Source organism: Notamacropus eugenii, chromosome 2, assembly GCF_028372415.1.
Source record: "Notamacropus eugenii isolate mMacEug1 chromosome 2, mMacEug1.pri_v2, whole genome shotgun sequence".
NCBI lineage: Eukaryota > Metazoa > Chordata > Mammalia > Diprotodontia > Macropodidae > Notamacropus > Notamacropus eugenii.
This window is the reverse complement of record NC_092873.1, coordinates 280,924,173-280,947,288: the sequence shown is the minus strand read 5'-3', so window position 1 is coordinate 280,947,288 and position 23,116 is coordinate 280,924,173. Positions and strand designations below refer to the sequence as shown.

General features: G+C 36.3%; 1 long non-coding RNA gene and 1 pseudogene across 3 annotated transcripts in view; one reads left to right on the top strand and one right to left on the bottom strand.

Moving 5' to 3' along the window:
- The window catches only part of LOC140527323 (uncharacterized), a 357,549-nt gene that overhangs the window by 150,087 nt on the left and 184,346 nt on the right, over positions 1-23,116 (bottom strand). The window lies entirely within an intron of this gene.
- On the top strand, positions 20,132-20,921 carry LOC140523896 (ras-related protein Rab-5C pseudogene; annotated as a pseudogene).

The window sequence follows — 23,116 nt, the reverse complement described above, 5'->3', positions numbered from 1 at the left end:
TATCTTATTTGAGGAATGAAAATGCTCAGGAATCTACTCTAGCGCATATTTTGTTAACAACTTTGTTTACAAGAATGACAGTTTTTTCTTCCAATATTCTTAGTACTCAAAATTATATATGCATAAAAGTGATCAGATCCTTATGTATTTTACTTGCTTTACATATGTTGATATAAATCACAAATGGCAATCTCTCCCAACACAATTTTTTTGCCATAACCTTGGCTCCATATATTTTGGGAAATTGTGTTTGCTTTAATTCAAATGAACAAACATTTATCAAGCATCTACTAAAATGCAATCTAAATGCATTTACACCTTTGTGGTAATGCAATCATTAAAACTAGCAACCTCTTCCATTGCTGGGCCTATACCCAAGCCTTTACAGATTGGTAGAACCCATTAAAGTTTTACTTCAATAGCATAGCCTTTAAGAATCAAGTATAACAATGAGAGGACATGGAATTGAAGACGTACAACATTGATGGAGGAATTACTATATTAAGAGTTTTAAAAGAATATTAGCTAAAATAACATAAAATACAAATGAAATTAAGCACTGGATATATATATATATATAAATGTGTGTGTGTGCGCGCACACATGTATGTGTAGTGTTTATATATATATGTATATATATAGATATTAATATTGATATTTCTCCTGGAAATAATGAAATAAAATTATTTTTTTTTCTTTTTCACATTGAAATACAAGCTCCTTATAGGCAGGGGCATTCTTTGTTTTGCTTTTTTTTTTTTTTATCAAATAAAGGTCAAATGAGATAATATTTGTAAAATGCTTACTTAGCAAGGTGCCTGAAACACAGAAAGTACTATATAAAGACATTCCCTTCCTCTCCTTTCTTCCCCCAATCACTAGGTGTAGCATAGTACCTGGCATATAGTAAGAACTTAAAAAATGCATATTGACTTATTTCATCCAATACAAAAAAATTATTAATTTATCTGTTTTTGGGAGGGTGGGATAGAGATTTACACAAGCAGTTCAATGAACTACGTGGAGCCTGAAGATTTAAATTTCTTAAAAACTACTTTACTAAAGACATACTTAATGACCCCCGGGTAAAAAGCAGTTGACAAAGAGGTAAAACCAGACTTTGTGGAAGACTCAGAAACCTCCTGCTCAATCTGTAGAGTGGTCTTTATATATTCCTTGCCCAAAGAGCCAGCAGTTAGGTTTCAGGTCAGTCTGCCTCAGGGCAGAGTTAAATTCAACTACCATAATCCTGGCTCATAAAAACACAGTTGGTGTTTTGAGAGTAGAGGGGTTAATTTAGGATGCCCCAGGTCTACTAGCATCCCAGTCCATGGGGGTAGGGAAATATATTATATCATTTTTATAGCAGTAGTTTTACCATATGTTCTTAATTGTGCTTTCCTTAGGCTACAATATTAAGGTTTATTTGAATTTTTTGAGCATACACCCACAGAAAACACAAGGAAATTACCCATAAGCATGCTGGGCAGCATAAGGAAAATAGCCTGGGATTAAAGTTTTCACTTGAGAAACTCATAAACAGAAAATTAAAAATTAATTTATCCTTTATTTTTAAGTTAAAAGTGTTTAATGGGATATATGTTGTATTTAAATAAATATGACATTTTTTGTCACATTAAATTTCTTAAGGTTATGTATCATAGGGTATGTGTGAGAATGTGGTTGAAGGTGGAGGATAAAAGTTGAACCACTACAAGAAGAGAAGGGTATACTCCCTCTCCTCTGGCCTCTACCCTAGGAAGATGGGTATCAGTATCTCTTCTCCTCCTACCAGGTATGATCTATCCTCTAGCTGCTGTCCTTGACTCCACTCCTACAAAGTAATGTCTCTACTTATATGCAAAGAGGAAACAGTGGAGAAGTCAGAACTCAGTGCTCAAGGCCCCACCAAACAGCCACTGCTATTTTTAGATTGCATCTCACTAGGAGAGAAAGACCAGATGCATGTTTTGTTTGCCCCATGACAGAAATTTGCAAATATAACAAAATCTATAAGCGCTCTTATTCACTATAAGAAATCCCAGCATCAGGGAGTGTCTGTCCTCTGTCCATTTCACTTCCCTCTGCATACCAGAGTGTAACTTCCATGTCCCATTTGCAAATTTCTATGTACAAATATCAGTCATATTTTATCTAGTCAGCATTAAAATTAATTAAAGAGAAATTTAAAATAAAACTTTAAAGAATAGAGAGCAGCTTTTGAAAAGAAACACACTCTACCTGAGAGAGACGGAGAGTGAGAGAGAGAAAAGGAGAAAGCCAGACCATAATTTTTCTCACCAGACTCAGAGATAATTTCTCTTTCTTTCCTTGGTGATATCAATCAGTTTGGTTACCTTATAGTGACAGTGGAAGTAGCCATTGCCACATCAAGAGTTCACCTCTCTCTTATTCATCAAAAAACAAAAGTAAAACCAAACTGTATACACTTTTGAAGAAGTACGCAGACCAAACCTCCATACATTTACTAAGTTACTGAAGTTCATGAGATTTTTCATTTCCGTGGTGAAAGGAAAACAACTTGTTTCTTTCAGAGTACCAATTCCCATTTTCTTCCATGAATCATAACAGAAAGATGAGTTTCATTTTGGTCAGCCAAACTACATTCCTTACCCTTAATATTTCCTTGACTGAGGTAGGTATCAGGGTTTTATGTAGGTATATGTCTTCTATCTATTACATTCTTTGCAATGAAAAGAAAGCGGAGGAATTGTCTAATAAGACAGAGAATTAGAGTACACAACTTTGGGATTTATCAGATTTATCTTGCTTGTGTGTACACACTTCTGTACATATATGTGTACACACATATATGTACATATACACATATGTTTATGCAGGCTGTTTCCCCCATCAAATTTAAGCTCCTTGAGGGTAGTGACTGTCTTTGGACTTTTTTTGCACATAGTAAACACTTAATAAATGACTGATTGGACCCAAAGAATAGGTCACTAATGGTTCAGCATCAGCCTGCAAGGAGGTTTCTGATGCTGTATTATAATTATCTGTGCTTGAGCTATGCTTGTTAGAATTTTTCTCTATGACTTGGACAATGGAAAAATTTCATTTTTATCAAACTTAGAAATGAAGGAAAGGTAGGTGGCATGCTAAATGACTAAGTTAGAATGTAAAATCCTTTTGACAAGTTAGAAGAGAGATCCCTAAATAGTTTTGGGAACTCTGAATATTTGGTAATTTATTTATGGTTCCCCTAGGGCAAAATAAATGCCTAATAGTTCTGTTTGTTAAATAGTTAGTTACAAATAGCAAAATAATTATTTGTGTCCTAAAAACAATAGCTATTTGGGAAAAAAATTGACAAATTGAAACAATAGTAATGTAATTATTATTATAAAAAATAATATTTTATTATTAATAATTAGATTTTTTTTACTATCTATGTTTCTTGGGAACTGCATAACTTCACAAATCTTGAAATCACATTGGACATAGACATTTTTTTTCCTGTTTCCAATTTATTTGTGTTTGGTACTTACTTTTTATCACAGTATGTACCAAAAACCCAGTCTCACAAAGACATGATGTCACAAATCACAAAGTTTGAGAAGTTATTGGCACAGGCAAACAAATAAGTGAGCAGATATATATCTTGGACATTTGATAATATTATTGAAAGGAATGTATCACAATCTAATGCTTAAACTTGCAACTCTTGTGCTAGTAGTTTGAATGGTGACTGATAGATTTTTAGAATCACTGTATTTTCTAGAAATTTAAAAATATTATACCAAGCCACTGTGGGTTTGTTTTGGCACCTCAGTCCTCTGCTGCACAGAGTTTGAGAATTGAGGTAGGTGTGGGGTGGGGTTAGAAAGTTGGGTAATATGACTATGGCAAAAATGTATTTAATAGGACTGTATGTGTAGAACCTATATAACATTGTATGCAGTTTTGGGGAGAGAGGGGAGAGGTAGGGAGGGAGGGAAAATATCTAAATTATATGGTAGTGATTGTAGAACACTGAAAATAAATAAAAAAACAAAAAAAGAAAGTTCGATAATAAGATAAACATCTAGTAAGAATAATTTTAGAGTCTTACAGGTGGATTTTGAAAGTTAATAACAGAAAAACAAAATAATGGATGTGTGATTAGAGAGCAGTTCATTTGAAAACAATCTGGGAGTATTGAGGATTACAGATTCAATATGATACAGCAGTCCTAAGAAGTAAGGTAATGTTAGAATGAATTAAGAAAAGTAGAATATCCAGGATTGGGGATGTAATAAGATCACTGTGTTCTGCCTTGATCACAGCACACTCGATGTATTGTGTTAAGTATAAGACATCACATTTTAGGTAGGATGCTGATACAATAAAACCCAGAATCCCTAGAGCAGGGAGGCAAATTTAACTTCATTGTTATTGAGGCTTCACTATTACTTATATGGACAGCTAGGTGGCAGAGAAGATCGAGCACTAGGTTAAGAAGAATCAGGAAAACTCTTCTTTAGTTCACATGTCCATAGGCCCTTACTAGCTGTGTGACCCTGGGCAAGTCACTTAATCCCATTTGCTTCAGTTTCCTTATCTGCAAAATGAGCTAGAGAAGGAAATAGCAAATCACTCCAGTATCTTTGCCAAGAAAACCTCAAATAGGGTCATGAAGAGTTGGATATGACTGAAACCAATGAAGAACAAGCAAAAAAACATTATTCCTGAAGTCTCATTATTATATTCTATGGCCTTAATATTACTGAGATGTGGTAGGATGAGATTTATTGCTTAAATATGGCTCAAGTTGTGTATCCATTACCCAATGGAAACATGAAAGCTTAAAAATATGGGAGCAGGAGATAGCAGAGATAACAATGTATCCTAACTATATACTAAGATACACCCATGAAGGAAACAAAAGGGAGAGGCATAATAAAGAACACATGGGAAAATATCAATTAATGGAAAAAAATAGAAGTGATTAAAAATTGTAGCATGCTATAGATCACCAGTATAGAAAGAGAAAATAGATGAGAAATTTGGGAAATATCACAATCCAAGCACAAAGGCATTATGAGGTCATGAGGGATATTCTTGATCAAGGTTTCTCTAATAACAGTCTCATTTCCAAGGTACTTACTCCAAGTAACTCATTCATATTTATGAGAAGAAGAGTGATTTTCCAATTGATAAATAGTCAAATAATATGGACATATAGTTTCATAAGGAAGAATTCTGAACTATCTCATCCATATTTTAAAAAAAAATTCCAAATAATGTTTTAGAAAATGCAAATTAAAACAGCTCAGAGGTTTCAGTTCATATTTATTAGATTGGAAAAGCTGACAAAAAAGTAAAATGATAAATGTTGGAGAGGCAATGGGAAAACAAGCATATTAATGCATTGCTGGTCCATACTGGAAAGAAATTTGGAACTATTTCCAAAAAGTTAATAGATTGTACATATCCTTTGATCAGCAATACCACTATTAGACCTATTCCCCAAAGAGATCCATAAAATAAGAAAAGAAGACATATGCACAAAAATATTTACAGGAATTACTTTTTGCGTTAACATAAAATTGGAAACTAAGGGGGTACTCATCAACTGGGACATGGTTGGACAGATTATGCTATATGAATGCAGTGGAATACTAATGTGTTATCCGAAATGATGAAAGTGATTGTTTCAAAGGCACCTGAGGAGATATCTTGATTTATGCAGAATGAAGTAAGCAGAATCGGAGAGAATTTTTAAAATAGTAACAATCTTGTAAGGAAAAATAATGTTGAAATACCTAAAAACTTCGATAAACTCAATGACTAACCACAATTCCAAATGAATGACGATTGCATGCTATTTGACCACTAACAAGATGTCATAAACCTAGGGACAGAATGAGACATACACTTTTGGATAGTGCCAAAGAAAAAAATCTGTGCCTGACTATGCACGTTTATTACAAGGGTTCTGTTTTAATGGGAGAAAGGTGAAAGGAAGAGAAAATAAAGTATTGTTAATTTTTAAGTTAATTTTTTAAAAGTGTTAAAGCACTCTCCACCAAAAGAGAACTGGTAGCAATATTTTGACTTGATAATGACAATTTTATCCTTTAAGAAATCGACAAAAGAAAATGCTTCAGTTTTTTCAAATCTCAGGCTCAACTACAGGCAAGAAAAGGGTTGGTGAAACTTAGATGGAAGTGACCCTCCTACATGATAAAAGAAGTAAATCAGGCCTAATGTTATGTCACCCTAAATTTTGGGAGAACAGATTTCAAAGAAAGTAAGGATATGTACTCTTAGACTAAAATTGTACAAGAAAATCTAGCTGAAAAGGAATAGGAAACATGTATGAAATTCTGAAGACATGAAAGGAAGCAATTCTGATGAAGGGAAATAGGAGCTAATCTGAAGAGATCAATGTGAATGCACAGAAAACTCATCAACAAACTTTGGTGTATAGGAGATGGAAACAAGGATATATGACAAATGGCAAATACAAAAGCATAGCACAGTCCTGTAAAAAATCTGTTGGATAGAACTGAGGACAGCAAGAAAGGGGCTTTCAGCTTTACTGCAGAAAAGAGAATGGTCAAATTTCTTCATCCTGGCCACCCTCCTTGGAATATATTGTGTTCCATGTTAGAAAGTAAGCTCCTTGAGGCAGAGACAGTGTATGCTTTTGTATTTGCATGTGTAACACTTAGCACAATAGTTAACACTTAGTAATAATGATAATTATAACAAAATAATTATCATTATAGTTAATATTTATAGAGTGCTTTAAGGTTTGTAAAGGTCTGTACTAATATTATCTCATTTGACCTTCACAAAGGATGGTTAAGTGACTTCCCAAGAAAATAAATGCCTGAAGCCATATTTGAACTGAGGTTTTTCTAGCTCCAAGTCTAATGCTCTATCTACTACATGGCCTGACTATCTGGCATGTGCTTAACAATTTCTTTTTCATAGATTCATTCATCATAATCTCATAGTAATGGCAAATAAACTACAGTAAGTCAAAGATCATAAAAATTTACTGGGAGACATTCAGGATGGTGTTTTAAAATTATAATTACAGAAAGTATAAGAATTTAATATAAACCTGTGAGGTGCTGGTATGAATTGTAAAAGGTGATCTCATGGGAAGAGTGGCAGAGCGGTTGTTCAGCCTGGGCTGAGGTAGGATTGTCCTGAATCAATTTCTCCACTGATACCTGGCAGACTCTAAGCCTCACTGAATGCAAGTTGACAATTTACTCCTGCCTGGAACTGACATGAAGATGGGGAGATATTGTTTCCCTGAAATGTCCCTACTCTTAGTGGCAATTTCCTATATTCAAAAGGTTTGAAAGCTTAATACCAGATCTTTAAATTATAGATTGTTGGTAGGGGAACATCCAAGGTCAAGTCTAAAATTAAGCTATTAGGCTTAGGACTTTAGACCAACAACAATAAGTTAAGGTCCTTTAATCTTAGTAATAGTGTGGAGATAATTAGCTCAAGGGCTTGTGAAGTTAGCATACGTAATTATTATGTGTATCTCATTTGGTTAATGTTAAAATAAATCATTTGTGCTTTATATTGCAAATGCTTTAAAAGAAGTGTCACCTGACCAAAAGTTGGAATTGTGTTGTGATATGAACTGTTAAAAATTAAAAAAAAAAAAAAGAAAATAATTCCTTAAAGACTAGAATGGAACAGATGGAAGCTAATGACGTTATGAGAAATCAAGAAATTATAAAACAAAATCCAAGGAATGAAAAAATAGCAGACAGTGTGAAATGCCTCATTAGAAAAACAACTGACCTGGAAAATAGATCTAGGAGAGACAATTTAAAAATTATTGAACTACCTGAAAGCCATGATCAAAAATAGAGCCTAGACATCATCTTTAAAGAAATTATCAAGGGAAACAGTCCTGATATTCTAGAACAAGAGGCCAAAATAAATATTTAAAGAATCCACTGATCATCTCCTGAAAATGATCCCAGATCTGGGAGAAAATATTGCAAACAGCCAGAAAGAAACAATTCAAGTATTCTGGAAACATAATCAGGACAACATAAGATCTAGCAATTTCTACATTGAGGGATCGAAGGGCTCAAAATGTGATATTCCAGAGGTCAAAGGAGCTAAGATTAAAACCAAAAATCACCTACCCACCAAAATCAATTATAATATTTCAGAGGAAAAATTGGTCATTCAGTGAAATAGAGGACTTTCAAGCATTCTTGATGAAAAGACCAGAGCTGAATAGAAAATCTGACTTTCAAACACAAGAATCAAGAGAAGCATGAAAAGGTGAACAGGAAAGAGAAATCATAAGGGACTCAACTAGTTGAACTGTTTACATTCCTACATGGAAATATTTGTAATATTTATTTTATTGCTAAATAATATTTTTAACTCTTGAGACTTTTCTCAGTATTAGGATAGTTAGAGGGATTATATTTAAAGACAAAGGGCACAGGGTGAGTTGAATATGAAGGGATGATATCTAAAAAAATAAAATTAAGGGTTGAGAGAGGAATATATTGAGAAGAGAAAGGCAGAAATAGAATGAGGTCAATTATCTCTCCCATAAAAGATGCAAGAAAAATCTTTTTCAATGAAGGAGAAGAGGGGGGAGATGAGAGGGAAAGTGTGAACCTAATTCCCATTAGATTTGGCTTAAGGAGGGAATAACATGTAGATTCAGTTTAGTATGAAAATATATCTTGCACTAAAGGAAAGGCAGGGGGAATGTGTTAACCAAGGAATGAAGGGATGATAGAAGGGAGAGCAACTGGGAGGAGGAGGTAATTAAAAGTAAATACTTTTGAAGAGGGTTAGGGTCAAAAAAGAGAATACATAAACAAAAAGCAGGATAGGATGTACTACAAAGCAGCAATCATCAAAATCACTTGGTATTGGCTAAGAAACAGACGTGTAGATCAGTGGAATAGGTTAGGTACACAAGACATAATAATTAATGACCATAGTAGTCTACTGTTTGATAAACCCAAGAACCCCAGCTTCTGGGATAGTAACTCACTGTTTGACAAAAACAGCTGGGAAAATTGGAAAATAGCGTGGCAGAAACTGAACATAAACCAACACCTAACACTGCGTACCAGAATAAAATCCAAACTGGTATGCTCTCTAAGTATAAAAACTGATACTACAAACATCTTGGGAGCAAGCAATAGTTTATTTGTCAAATTTATGGAGAATTGAGGAATTTATGACCAAACAAGAGATAGAGAACATTATGAATACAAAATGGATAACTTTGATTAAATTAAATTTAAAAGTTTTTGTATAAACAAAGCTAATGCAACCAAGATTAGGAGGGAAGCTGAAAACTGGGAAAGAACTTTGACAACTAGTATCTCTGATAAAGGCCGCATTTTGAAAATATATAGAGAACTGAGTCAAATTTACAAGAATACAAGTCATTTGCCAATTTATAAATGGTCAAATGATATGAACAGGTACTTTTCAGAGGAAGAAATTAAAGCTATCTATTGTCATGTAAAAAATGTTCTAAATCACTATTGATTAGAGAGATGCAAATCAAAACAACTCTTACCTACTACCTCACATTTATCAGATTGGTGAACATGACAAAACAGGAAAATGACAAATGTGGGAGAAGATTTGGGATAGTTTTTAGTGGAGTTGTGAGCTGATCCAATCATTCTGGAGAGCAATTTGGAACTACGCCCAAAGGGCTTTGAAAATGTGCATACCCTTTGAACCAGAAATATTGCTTCTAGGGCTGTATCTCAAAGAGATAATAAAAATGAGAAAAAGACTCACATGTACAAAAATATTTATAGCAGCTTTTTTTGTGGTGGCCAAGAACTGGATATCGAGGGAATAACCATGAGTTGGGGAATGGCTGAACAAATTGTGGTACATGAATGTAATGGAATACTATTGTGCTATAAGAAATGATGAACAGGCAGACTTCAGAAAATCCTGGAAAGATTTATATGGACTGATGCTGAGAGAAGTGAGCAGAACCAGGAGAACATTACACACAGTAACAACCACAGTGTGCCAGAACTGTTTTTGATAGATTTAGTTTTTCACAGTAATGCAAGGACCTAAAACATTTCCAAAGGATTCGTGATTCAAAATGCCATCCGTATCCAGAGAAAGAACTATGGAGTAGGAACACAGAATGAAGTAGATTATTTTCACTTGCATTATGTTTTGTTTTGTTTTTCTCATAGTTTCTCCCATTTGTTTTAATTCTTCTATGCAACATAACTAATGTGAAAAAGTGTCTAATAGGAATGCATGTGTAAAATTCATATAAGATTGCATACCATCTTGGGGAGCAAGAGGGGAGGAAGTGGGAGAAAATTTGGAACTTATGGAAGTAATTGTTGAAAACTGAAAATAAGTTAATTTGGCAGGAAAAAGAAATGATCAACAGATAGACTTCAGAAAATTCTGGCAAGGCTTATAGGAACTGATGCTGAGTAAAGTGAGCAGAACCAGGAGAACATCATACAAACTAACAGCCACAGTGTATGATGACTGATTTTGGTAGATTTACCCTTTCTCAGAATTTCAAGGTCTCAAACATTTCCAAAGACTCCTGGAAAATGCCATACATATCCAGAAAAAGGACTTTAGAGTTGGAATTCAGAGAGAAGGAGATTATTTTCTTTTTTGTTTTATTTTGTTTTGTTTTTTCTTTCTCATGGTTTCTCCATTTCGTTATAATTCTCCTATGCAACATGACTAATGTGAAAATGTGTTTGAGAGGAATATATGTGTAGAGTTCATATCAGATTGCAGGCTGTCTTGGAGAGAGAGCAGGAGAAAATTTAAAACTTATGTAAGGGAATGTTGAAAACGAAAAATAAGCAAATTGGGAAAAGAAAAATTGAGTTGCATTCTGAAGGTCATACAGTTAGTATGTGTAATAGATGGAAGCTGAACTCAAGTTCAAGAGGGCTAGGTCTCTGTCCAGCATGGTAACAGTATAATCAAGTATGTCTTAAGTGCTTACTATATGCCAGGTTTTCTGCTAAACTTTAAGGATATTTATAAAGCAAACAAACAAGATGGTCCTATGCTTAAGGAGTCTTTAGAGATAGACAACTCAAAAAAATGGTGCTCAAAAACAGGAGAGGGAGAAAAATGTTAGGAAGTGTCCTCGAGGTCTAGGTCCTGGCATGATGCACAATTTCACCTATGGAGTTGGGAAACCAAGGATGTAAGAACTAAAGATAGAATTAAAAACTATGGTAGGGTTGAATATGGTGAAGCAAATAAAAGAGGTAGAAAGAATAATTAACATATAATTGGTAAAGTGTGTTACATAAATAACCTGATTTGGCATAATTCTGTGAAATAGGTAGTATAGAAGTCAACATCCTCATTTTCTGGATGAGGAAACTGAGACTTGCCAAAGGTTGCACATGAGCATCAGAGATAGGTTTTGAACCCTAGCTTCCCTAACTTCAAGTCACTATTACATATTTCTAACCTGCATTGGTATAGAGAGAAACCACAATGATGAAACTATGACATTTGAAGTATTCAAAATATAAAAGTATAATTGTATGCAAGATGAATGTACTGTAGGTCATAAGATGAGAGATAAGATTAATAGTCATAAGGGAGGTTAGATTGTAGGACCAAATATCTAGAGTTGTAAAATACCAGAGTCCAGTCCTTTCATTCTATAATTGTAGAAACTGAGGACTGAGGAAATAAGGCAACTTTCCTGATCTCATAAAAGTAGTAAGTATTATAGCAGGATTTGAACCCAAACCCTCTGACTCTAAAGCCAGGGTGCTTTCCAATGGGACCCAAAGTTCCTTGCCCAAAGACACACAAGTGGTTAATTTGAACCCAACTCCTCTATCCACCAGTCAAGTGCTCTTTCCAACATACCATACTGTCTCTGACGGAAATAATGTAATAGAAACTGGTAGCCTGACAGACCTTCTTAATTCTCAAATCCACTTCCAAAGAGTTTATTATTTCATTCTAAAGAGCTTTTGGTACAATGCACTTTGTTCCTTTTTTATCTCTGTGCTCATTTCTTTTCTGTGGCATCACTAACTATTGATATTTGAAACAAATTATACCTTGGACTAGTTCAATAATAGTACAAAAGTAACCACTATCTATTTGGCCCTAGTAGTCAGTGATATATTTTTTTGGTACCAAACCCTTATCACTCTCTGGTCTATTCAACTGTCAAAGAATGATGCGTCTGGAAAGAATTATTTGCTCCACTCTCTTATATCACACTTGTTCCTGGTCATGACTCATTCAGTGACCATGTTCAGAAATAAATATAACTTAGTATATTAAGTTTTATTCATCTTAAATTTCCTAAAATATATTTTGTGGTTAGAACCTATAGTTTTCTCTGTTTAAATAGAAGTTTATTCTGGTTTGGTTTTGGAGGTAAGCAACAAGTCAAAATTTTGTTCTTAAAAACTGAGTAAATTGCTAATAATTTTTAAAAGTCCATCTAAAAATAATTTCTACTTCATAAAATAAAAGAGTTACTGCAGCAAGAAATGAAGATAACATTTATTGAGTGGTCCCTCTGGACAGGTAATGGGGAGTTCAGAGTGAAAGGTAAGATTATCCTTCTGTGTATAGAAGTAGCATTCTGAGTAATTACATAGATATTTAAGACCTTTCACTACTGATCTCCATTCTTCCTTTCCAGTTTTATTTTACATAATAGCCCTTCATATTTTCTATACTCAAACAAAGGGCTATTTCCTAATCTCATGCTGTCTTCTCTCTCTGAGCATTTGAGCAGCCGATTTGATGCAACTAGAATACTCCCCCTTCTCACTTCTACAAATCTCTTCTTTTGATGTTCACTTTATATATAACCTTCTCCATAAAGACTTCTCTGATTTCTTTAATCAATTTTGAGTCTCCTTCCTTCAGATTATCCTAGAGACCTTTATCCATGTCTTTTCTTTGTCCCTATCAGATTCTACCTGTGCATGGGTTGTCTCTCTTTTAGACTGTAAACTCCTTGAAGGCAGGGAATGTCATTTTCAGTTATATCCTCCCTGCATAGCACAATGCTTTGCACAAAGGAGTCAACACATTTGTTGAATTACTGTTGAATTCAGTTTCTGCCAGATTTTTTTATTTATCGTAATTCAATCCCCCTTGTCAATGTTAAAAATTTGGCAGTGGAGACTAGTTTCTCCTCAAAGACTAGAACCACAGGGAAAGATGAGACAGTGTCAAAGTCATACAGTCCTTAATTAGCATAGGACCATCTACTTAGCCTCTCTTGGCCTAATTTTTTTTATTTGTGAAAAGAGGAGGTTGGAAAAATCTCTAAGGTGTTTTGCAGCTTTAAAAGCCTATGATTCTAAGACTGTATGATTTTTCATACTACCTGATATTCTCCTTCATAGGAAGGCAGCTAGGGCATAATGGATACAGTGCCAGGTTGGCCTCAGTCACTTAATAACTACGTGACCCTGGGCAAGTCACAACCCTGTTTGCTTCAGTTTCCTCATCTGCAAAGTGACCTTGAGAAAGAAATGGCAAACCACTCCAGTATCTTTGCCAAGAAAACCTCAAATGATGTCACAAAGAGTTGGACACAACTAAACTACAAGATAGATGACCAAAATGCAATCCTCAGACTCAGGTTATCCCCATGCTTTAATCCAACTAGCAACAACAAAGTTCACTTTAATGCATCACGGAATATAATGTCATTTTAAAAAATGCACTCAAACAAGGAACTTTTCACAGTCTCATTCTTGCTCTTTCATTGATACGCTATCAGCCTTGCAAAAAATTCTAAGCTATTTAAACTCCTTACACCTCAGTATGTACATTGAGTACAATGTCATAATATTATACATTGCCTTTAAGAATAAGAAACCTCATTATATAGCATTTTTTTGAATATAAAGGCCAATAGAAATGCCAAAAAAAGTTAAAACACCCACAACCTTTGCAGAGAAAAAAAAAGACATTACAATTCTTTCCTTGCAGTCACAAATTAGTAAGTAGTTCTGCTGCTCTTTCACTTGTTAGTCCTTCAAGCTTGTAATTACTTACCATGTCTAAGTATCCGGTCTGGAAAAGACCATTTACATGATCTCATTTAAAACCCCAAATCATTGTACAATGGAGACATTATCGCAGAATTTTCATTAGCTTTTCTTGCTTTAAGTGCTCTGTACATAAACATTTTTATGTGGCCTCTCTTAGCAGGTTACTCAGTTGTCTAATTTATCCAGCTGCTAAAAGATTTTGCCCAAAGTAGTCCATTTGCAATTAGTACTTTTGAGCAGGAAGCAATTATTTGTCTTTTGCTTGCATTAGCTATATTACTGAAAAATTCCAGCATTTAACAGTTACTAATTCCCTATGTATTTATTATCCACATCCAAGCTGGTAGATAATTTCTTGCCATTTATATATACCCTCACTTTCCAAAACTAATGTATTCACATACATGTGTGTGTTTGTGTGTGTGCGTGTGTGTGTGTGTGTGTGTGTGTGTGTGTGTGTGTGTGGGAGAGAGAGGCAGAGAGACAGACAGACAGAGACAGACAGACAGAGACAGAGAGACAGAGAGACAGAGAGAGAGAGAGAGAGACAGAGAGAGAGACAGAGACAGAGACAGAGAGAGAGAGACAGAGAGAGAGACAGAGAGAGAGAGAGAGAGAGAGCACGTGTGTGTATAGGCACACATTTATCCCTGTGTGAAAATATGTATAATATTAGTTACTTATCTGTGTTACTTATCCGTTGTTACCCTTATAGAACTTGAGATCCTTGCATGTGGGCATATATATTGAGTTATTTTTATTGTGTTAATATCGCTGTTGTTTGGGGGTTTTGTTTTGTTTTGTTTTTTAATCTCCTGGGCAGCCATCACAATGTATGTCATATTGTAAGCAATTAATAAATCTTTATTGAATGAATTGACCTGGATTCTTTAAAATATTTTGCTGAGCAAGCATTTCACATGCAATGCGTCAAAGAACAGGTCGGAAGTGATTAACATATGTAACTTCTTGAAAATTACAGCTATATTTTTGCAGCATATTTTAGAGGAACACTAGCCCCACACAAAACCGATATGTGATCGTGATGGGTAGTCAGCACGGTATGACACAACAGTTGACAGCCGCATCAAATTACCCACCCCCCTCAGTCTGCTGTTTGATTCTGTATATTATTGATTCTCATTTCAGTTTCCAAAGGTAATCAAAGGGTACGTTCTAACATTTCCACATAAATTAACAGAAATACACACTTTTTAATTAACCAATTATTTCTGACCAATCAGTTTATTAAATAAACTGGAGATAGCTCTTTTCCTATAAGATGTTTTCTCATTTTTCTCTCCATATGAAATCTACTAGTCTCACAAAGTAAAACAATCACAATTGTTCCTGGCCATACAATTAATTAACAGTTTAACAAATAGTACAAAGACATATATAAATGTTTCAACAATGCATCATAATGAAAGAGGTTCATGTCTAACCATCAAATGCAACTGCTGACTTTTCAACCATGAAGACATAGTCCCATCAGTCAGTTTTCTTAGTATGGCAGTTAACAAAAATTAGTAAATCTTTTCAAGATATTTTCACTACAAGATAAAATTTAAACACGATATCTTCGGAAAGTCCACTAAGAATTTCATCTCTTTCTTAAACAATCTCTTTCTATCCATGATTGTGAAATTGTCTACAAAATGATAGTTAACCTGCCTCCTTCTCAAGATTTTATTTCATCCTAAAATACCTTATTTATATCTATAATGTCTATGGGAAGATTACTGTATTGAGAGGATGTTATATTGAAATATACTTCAATATTGCAAGAACCTGTAGTTTCATTTATATGGGGTATATCTTATATGAACGCAGATCACAAACCCATTACAACATGTTAATTGTTACTACTGCTGAAAAAAAATTTCTCCACTTTGCAACTGAACTGTTGATGAAATGATCCAAACTTTGGTAAACTAGTACTAGGACAATCCTTATTTCCAGAGAATGTGTTATATTGACATAACTTTAAGAACCCATGGCCACTTCCCTACTACAATGATATGCTGGGGTGGGACTTTAAAAAAGGTTAAGATGTGGGGAAAGATACATTTAAGGAAGAGATAACTACTTTGGACTTGATAATCCTACTCCAATGTCTCATTTTTTTATGAGCATTACTCTGGGTTTTCAAAGGCTTTGCCAGCAGCGTAAAAGGTCCATTCAACTTGGAAAGCTTTAAAGTATAAAGCCTAGATTCACATTTTTGTGAATTAAGAACAATTTAATCAAATTCAAAGAAGTTTGTCACCAAGTAGCCATGGGAAATGTAAAAAAAAAAAAAAATTAACAAGTTCTAAAGGTGTTGTATTCTGTGGTGTTGGAGGCACCACCCCTGCCAATGAAATCACAGGATTTTGAATTATTAAAGTTTTATATTGATTGAATATCTACACAAATATATGGACTACAGGGGCAGACACCCACCTGAATTCTTACAACATTCCCTTCAAAACAACTTTCAAATAATGCCTGAAATTAAAATTTGAAGTGGTAGAGTTAACAAAAAGTAGAAGTGAGATTTTTTTTGACCTAAGAAAACTTAAGTGGTAGGTAGGAGAGGTCTGTAAAACCAGACTGGAGGCCTAGTAAAGGTCAGATAGGTGGTACAGTGGATAGAGCACCAGTGCAGGAGTCAGGAGGACCTGAGTTCAAATCTCACCTCAGACACTTGACACTCACTGTGTGACCTTGGGCAAGTCACTTAACTCCAATTGCCTCATGCTGAGTCATCTCCAGTTATCCTGATGAATATCTGGTCACTGGATTCAGATGGCTCTGGAGAAGTGAGGCTGGTAACCTGCACAGCCCTCCCTCACTCAAAACAAAGTCAAGTGCAAGTCATGTCATTATTTCTCTGATGGCATGGTCTTCTTCAGCAATGAAGGACGAACACACACACACATACTATGGCAGCAACAATTGTTGTAACAATGACAGCCCCAGCAGTGGCACCTTTGGGAGCTCTCAGCCCTAAGACAGTGAAATGACCAGAAAAACTTCTCAAGAAAAGATTACAAGGGGATTTTTGCTGGCACTGATTGGCAACTCTATTGGCCATACACAGTTCTGGATCCTAATATCAGAGTGGAGACGAGCGCTTGTAGTTGATAGCAAGGGAGCAGGGGCCCTGATTGCAGTACCAAAGCAGAGAAGAGTGCTAATATCTACAGTGCAAGGGAACAAGGACTTTTTGTTGGTTAAGACCAGAGCACAGACCAAATGAACAGTGACCATACCTCTCCCGGCATCACATCATCTTGAGAGCACCAAAAACTTGCAGACATCCAGAACTAGTTCTGAAAACAGCAGCATGAACAAGCATGAAAATTGGGATGGTGCATCCCCAAGCCTAAATGAGCAGAGTCAAACTTTGACATAAAGTTCAACGTCAAGAAATAAACTGAAAAAAAATGAGCGAACAACAACAAAAATGAATTTGGCCATAAAAAACTGCTATGGTGGAAGGGACCAAGACTCAGAAGAAGGTAAAAAAGTAAAAACAGCTAGCAAAAAAGTCTAGGAGAAAAATGTTAATTGGAACCAAGCCTGATTAGAATTCCTAAAGGAGTTAAAGGAAGTGATAAAAGTGACAGAGAAAAAACTGGGAAGAAAATGAGAGTGATAGAGGAAAAATTATGAAAAGAGAATCAACTGCTTGGAAAAAAGAAGCACAGAAAAATACTGAAGAAAATAAAAGCTCAAAAAGAAAAGTTGGCCTAATGGAAAAAGAGGTACAAAAATTCACTGAAGAAAATAATTCCTTGAAAATTAGAATTAGACAAATAGAAGCTAATAACTCCATGAGACATCAAGAAGCAATTTTTTAAAAAGACAGAAAAATGAAAAAACTGAAAATGTGGAATATCTCACCAGAAAAACTGACCTGGAAAATAGATTGAGAAGAGATAATGAAAGGATTATTGACCTGCCTGAAAACCATGATTGAAGAAAGAATCTAGACATCATATTTCAAGAAATTATCAAAAGTAAAATAGAAATTTGAAAGAATCCACCAATTACCTCCTGAAAGAGATCCCAAAATGAAAACTACGAGAAATATCAGAGCTCCCAGATCAAAGAGAAAAATATTTCTAAGAGCTGGAAAAAACAATTTAAATATTGTGGAGCCATAGTCAGGATCACACAAAATTTAGTGGTTTCCATGTTAAAGGAGCAGAGGGCTTAGTATATGATATTACAGAAGGCAAAGGAGCTAATATTGCAACTAAGAATCACCTACTCAGCTAAACTGAGTGGGAAAATGGATATTTAATGAAATACAGGACTCTTAAGCACTGCTGGTATGGAGACCAAAGATGAATAAAATATTTGACATTTGAACAGAAGACTCAAGAAAAGCATAAAAAGGTAAATATGAAAGAGTAATCTTAAGAAACTCACTAAAGTTAAACTGTTTACATCCTATATGGGAAGAAGATACATGTAAATCCTAATGTTTATTAGGACAATTAAAAGGAGTTTATGTAGATAGCATAGGTGTGAGTTGATTATATTGGAATGATCTCCAAAAAAAAAAAATGAATGGGGGAGAAAGAAGGATGCACTGGGAAAAGGGGAAAGAGAGAGACAGAATAAGGGAAAAATTTCTCACATAAAAGATACATGCAAGGAGGTGCATTTACAATAGTGGGGAAAATTGGGGTGGGATGACAAGGAATGCTTGAACCTTACTCTCATCAGAATTGGTTCAAAGAAGGAAGAAAAAAATGTGTGTCTTTGTGTCTCTGTGCATGTTCAGTTGTATAGAAATTTCACTTACCCAACAGGGAAATAGGAAAGGAAGGTGAACAGGAAAATGAAAGGAATGATAAAGGAAAGACAGATTAAGGGAGGCAGTGGTTAGAAGAAAAACAGATTTTTGAGGAGGGACAGGACAAAAAGAGAGAGGAAGAGGAAAGAGGAGAAGGAGGATGAGGATGAGGACAAGAAGGAGGAGGAAAAGGAGGAGGAAGAAGAAGAGGGAAGCCTTCTTCTGGCTTTCTTCCTCTGCTAAATGACCAAATAAATTTTTTCTAAAACTATAAATTGATTAATTGATTGATGGACTAGAGATAGGTAGACAGATAGATAGATAGACAAACAGACAGACAGATAGATAGATACATAGATAGATACAGTGCTCTGATAAAATAAGCTGGTTTTGAGAGGAAGGACTCTATATTTCTGATTCTAGAACTTTCACCAACAATGTCTGAGCTTAGGTGAGGCAGTCAGCCATATTATTACTGAATTTCCTCAAATATATAATAGATATAATATGATTGATTTTACTTACCTCAAAGAGCTTTGGTAAGCATAACATCAGTTATTAGATTAGAAAGTACTTTGGAAAATGTTAAGGAGCTACAAATAAATAGATATGGAATTATGGATCATTACTCAACTCTCACTTTATTTAAACTACATGGCTGAGGTCATAGAAGAATATTTCCAAAAGGAATTTGTTTCTCAAAATAATTAGGAGTGATGTAGAAATTTATTTTAACATTATTAGATTACTCCAAGGTATTGTAAATATCTTAAAGAAAGTGCTTCCAAGCGAAAACTTTGGAACAAAACCTTTTTGCCTTTAGAACATAATAATTAAGCACTACTTATTTTAGTCAGATTTTTCCCATTAGAAAATATTTGCATCTTACCCAGATGTTTTGTTTGCAGGTAGACATCCAGGCAACCTTGAACCCTAGAAGGAACCCTGGCATTTATGATTCTTTTAAATCAATGGATCACTATTTGATTCAGTTATTTAAATAATTTTCTAGTCATGAAGGCAAAGGTGTCCAGGAAGGTTTCTTTTATTACTTTTTTGTTTTGTTTTGTTTTGTACAATATTTCTGACTCAGGCAAGTCAACTCAACATATCCAAAACAGAACTCATTTTACCTCCCAAATACTCCCTTCTTCTAAATATCTAGGACGCTCCCGGGGGGGAGAGGAGCGGAGCCAGTCCGCAGAGCCGGCCCCAGCAGCCCCGTCGCCCCAGAGCCTCATTGAGACCTCCTCTCCCCACTGAGTGCCTCTGCGCTCAGTATTGCCCTCCCACTCCATCCCCCACGCTCATTGGTGCCACTGCTGTGGGACGGGCCATGGCGGGTCGGGGAGGCGCAGCACGACCCAATGGACCAGCTGCTGGCAACAAAATCTGCCCATTTGAACTGGTCTTGCTAGGGGAGTCAGCAGTGGGCAAGTCAAGCCTCGTCCTCCGCTTCGTCAAGGGACAGTTTCGCGAATACCGGGAGAGCACAATTGGAGCGGCCTTCCTCACACACATTGTCGGCTTGGACCACACAGCGGTCCAGTTTGAGACCTGGGACACAGCAGGACAAGAGCGGTATCACAGTCTGGCCCCCTGTACCATCGGGGCTCTCAGGCAGACGTTGTGGTCCACGACATCACAAATACAGACACATCTGCGCGGGCCAAGACCTGGGTGAAAGAGCTGCGGCGGCAGGCTAGTCCCAACATAGGCATGGCACTCGCCGGCAACAAGGCTGACCTGGCCAGCACCAGAGCTGTGGACTTCCAAGAAGCACAGGCCTACGCAGGTGACAACGGCTTGCTGTTCATGGAAACATCAGCAAAGGCAGCAATGAATGGGGATGATTTTCATGGCAATAGCCAAGAGGCTGCCCAAGAATGAACCCCAGAATGCGCTTGGTGCCCCGGGCCGGAATCGGGGTGTAGACCTCCAGGAAAGCAGCCCAACCAGCAGGAGCCAGTGCTGCTGCAGCTGAGCACCCACTTGCCCGCCCACTGCCCCCCACCTCTCCCTGCCTGAACAACCTGACTGGGATCCATTCTAACCAATCGCACTTAACGAGTGCGAGCCGCCGCCGTGGGGGGTGGGGGTGGGGGGGGGGCCTGTCTCGATTTCTCCATATATTTTTTGATCATAAGCTGAAGGGAGCTATTCCACCCGCACCTTTCTGTACAAATACTAATTCAATTTTAAGTCTTAAGTCACTTTTTAAATATATATATGAACTTCAGCTCTTCCTACCCCTTCCCTCTTATTCTTTTCTGGTGGTAGCCGCATGTCCCAATTCTTCTCCCTACCCTTGTATTTTTTAGGGCTGGGGGGATAGGGAGGTGGTTACCCCTCCTGTCGCTTTTGCTGATTGGGAGAAGTGTTGGTAGCACCTCAGTCTCATTATATCCTCACTCACCATCTTGGAGTAGGGTTTGTTTATCTTGGGACAAAAGGAAAGCCCTGGGTGGGGAAGGGAACTAGGAGGATTTTATCCCAGCTGGTTCTTATTGGGGCCACCCTACTCCTTTACCCCACCCCACTGACTCACAGCCCACAGAGAAACAGCATTATTATGGCAGCCAACAGCCCTTTTCCCAAATCTCCTGCCATCACCTGGACCTCTGGCTCTGAGCCCTATTTTGACCAAATCATAATGATGAGTATTTGGGGAGGAGGGGGAGAAGGGAATAGAACCAACTTTTTCTGTATTTTGTATTGTACGTTTTCTTCAACATGTAACCAATCATGTAACCTTGTCAATATAATCCACAGATGGATCTCTCAAAAATAAATAAATAAATAAATATCTATGTTGCTCTTGTCAACTAGACCAAACCATCCTCTAACCTGTGGATGGTCAGAGCTGAACAGAGCAGGCTAGAGACAGGAGAGACAAGAATCAAACAGAAGTTTAATTTCAAAGTGAGGGCCGTGCCTTGCAAGCAAGGACAGAACAAGACAAAAATTCTGGGGCCCTGCCCCATGCAGGACCTGAGGCAGTGTGGGGAGATCTCAATGCTTATATCAATGGCTACACAGTGGCCCTAGCCCTAACAAAGAGGGATAACAGCAACGAGGCACATTTGATTCATAGCATGGCTTCATGACTGGAACAAGGGTACTTATCCAAGGTCAGAGATTGCTTGGTGCTGGTCAAAGCATTATAATAATTCTGTAATTTTGCCAGAAGGTGAGAGCAAAAGATTATGTCAATCTCAGGGCACAATTTGGTTTCTGGGCCTTAACTCTGGAGAAAAAAAAACCAGGGTGTCTCCTATTATCTTGACAACCTTCAGGGTAACAAAATCCTTCCAGTAGCTGAGACTCACAATCTCAATGTCACCTTTTTTCTCACACATTACGTATTTGTAATCAGTTGTGAAAATTTATTTCTACCTTCATGATATTTTCCTTATACATCCACTTTTCTCAGTTCACATAACTATAACCTTAGTTTAGACCAGGAATGGGGATCCTGCAGCCAGGGAGCTACATGTGATTTTCTAGGTCCTCAAGAACAGTCTTTTGACTGAATCCAAACTTCATAAAACAAATACTTTGAAAAAATAAGGCCATATCCATGGTCCTAGAAGGTCACATGTGGCCTCCAGGCCACAGGGTCCCCACCCATTGTTTACAGCCTCATCACTTCTTACCTACACTCTTGTTAATAGTCTTCTAACTGGTCTCCTAACTTCTTATCTCTTCCCATATCAATCCATCCTCCACTCAGCTGATAAGGTGATTTTTCTAAAGAGTGGATCTGGTCAAATCAACCACTCCCTTCCACTACTCTCAATGAGCTCCTGTGACTCTCTATTACTACTACTACTAGGATATTTTTTCATTTAAAAATGGAAAAACAAATTTATTTAGAGTACTTAGCAATATGTGAGTTTATAGAATTTACTATCATGACTTTTCCAAGAAATCTTTTACAACAAAAGCCCTAACTCTACTAAACTTTCCAAATACGTGGTCCAAAAGAAAAAGCTATTTATGGTTTCACAGTGGCAATGATGTCATGCACTACTTCAGAGTACAATTTATTTACTTACAATTCTATAGTGAAAGTCTTGCCCATATTGATCTGTGATCTAGTTTCAATGGATACAGAAATATGCATTTTGAATTATACTCGCATTCAATGCAAGTGTCAAGTAATCATAATGGATGGGTGTTTTGGTATTTTTCCCCAAATAGTCTCAAAGCATCTTGTCAATTCATAAAAGACATGCTTTATGGTGTTTGATAAAAAGGTGCTCCTCTTGAAAATAAAAGT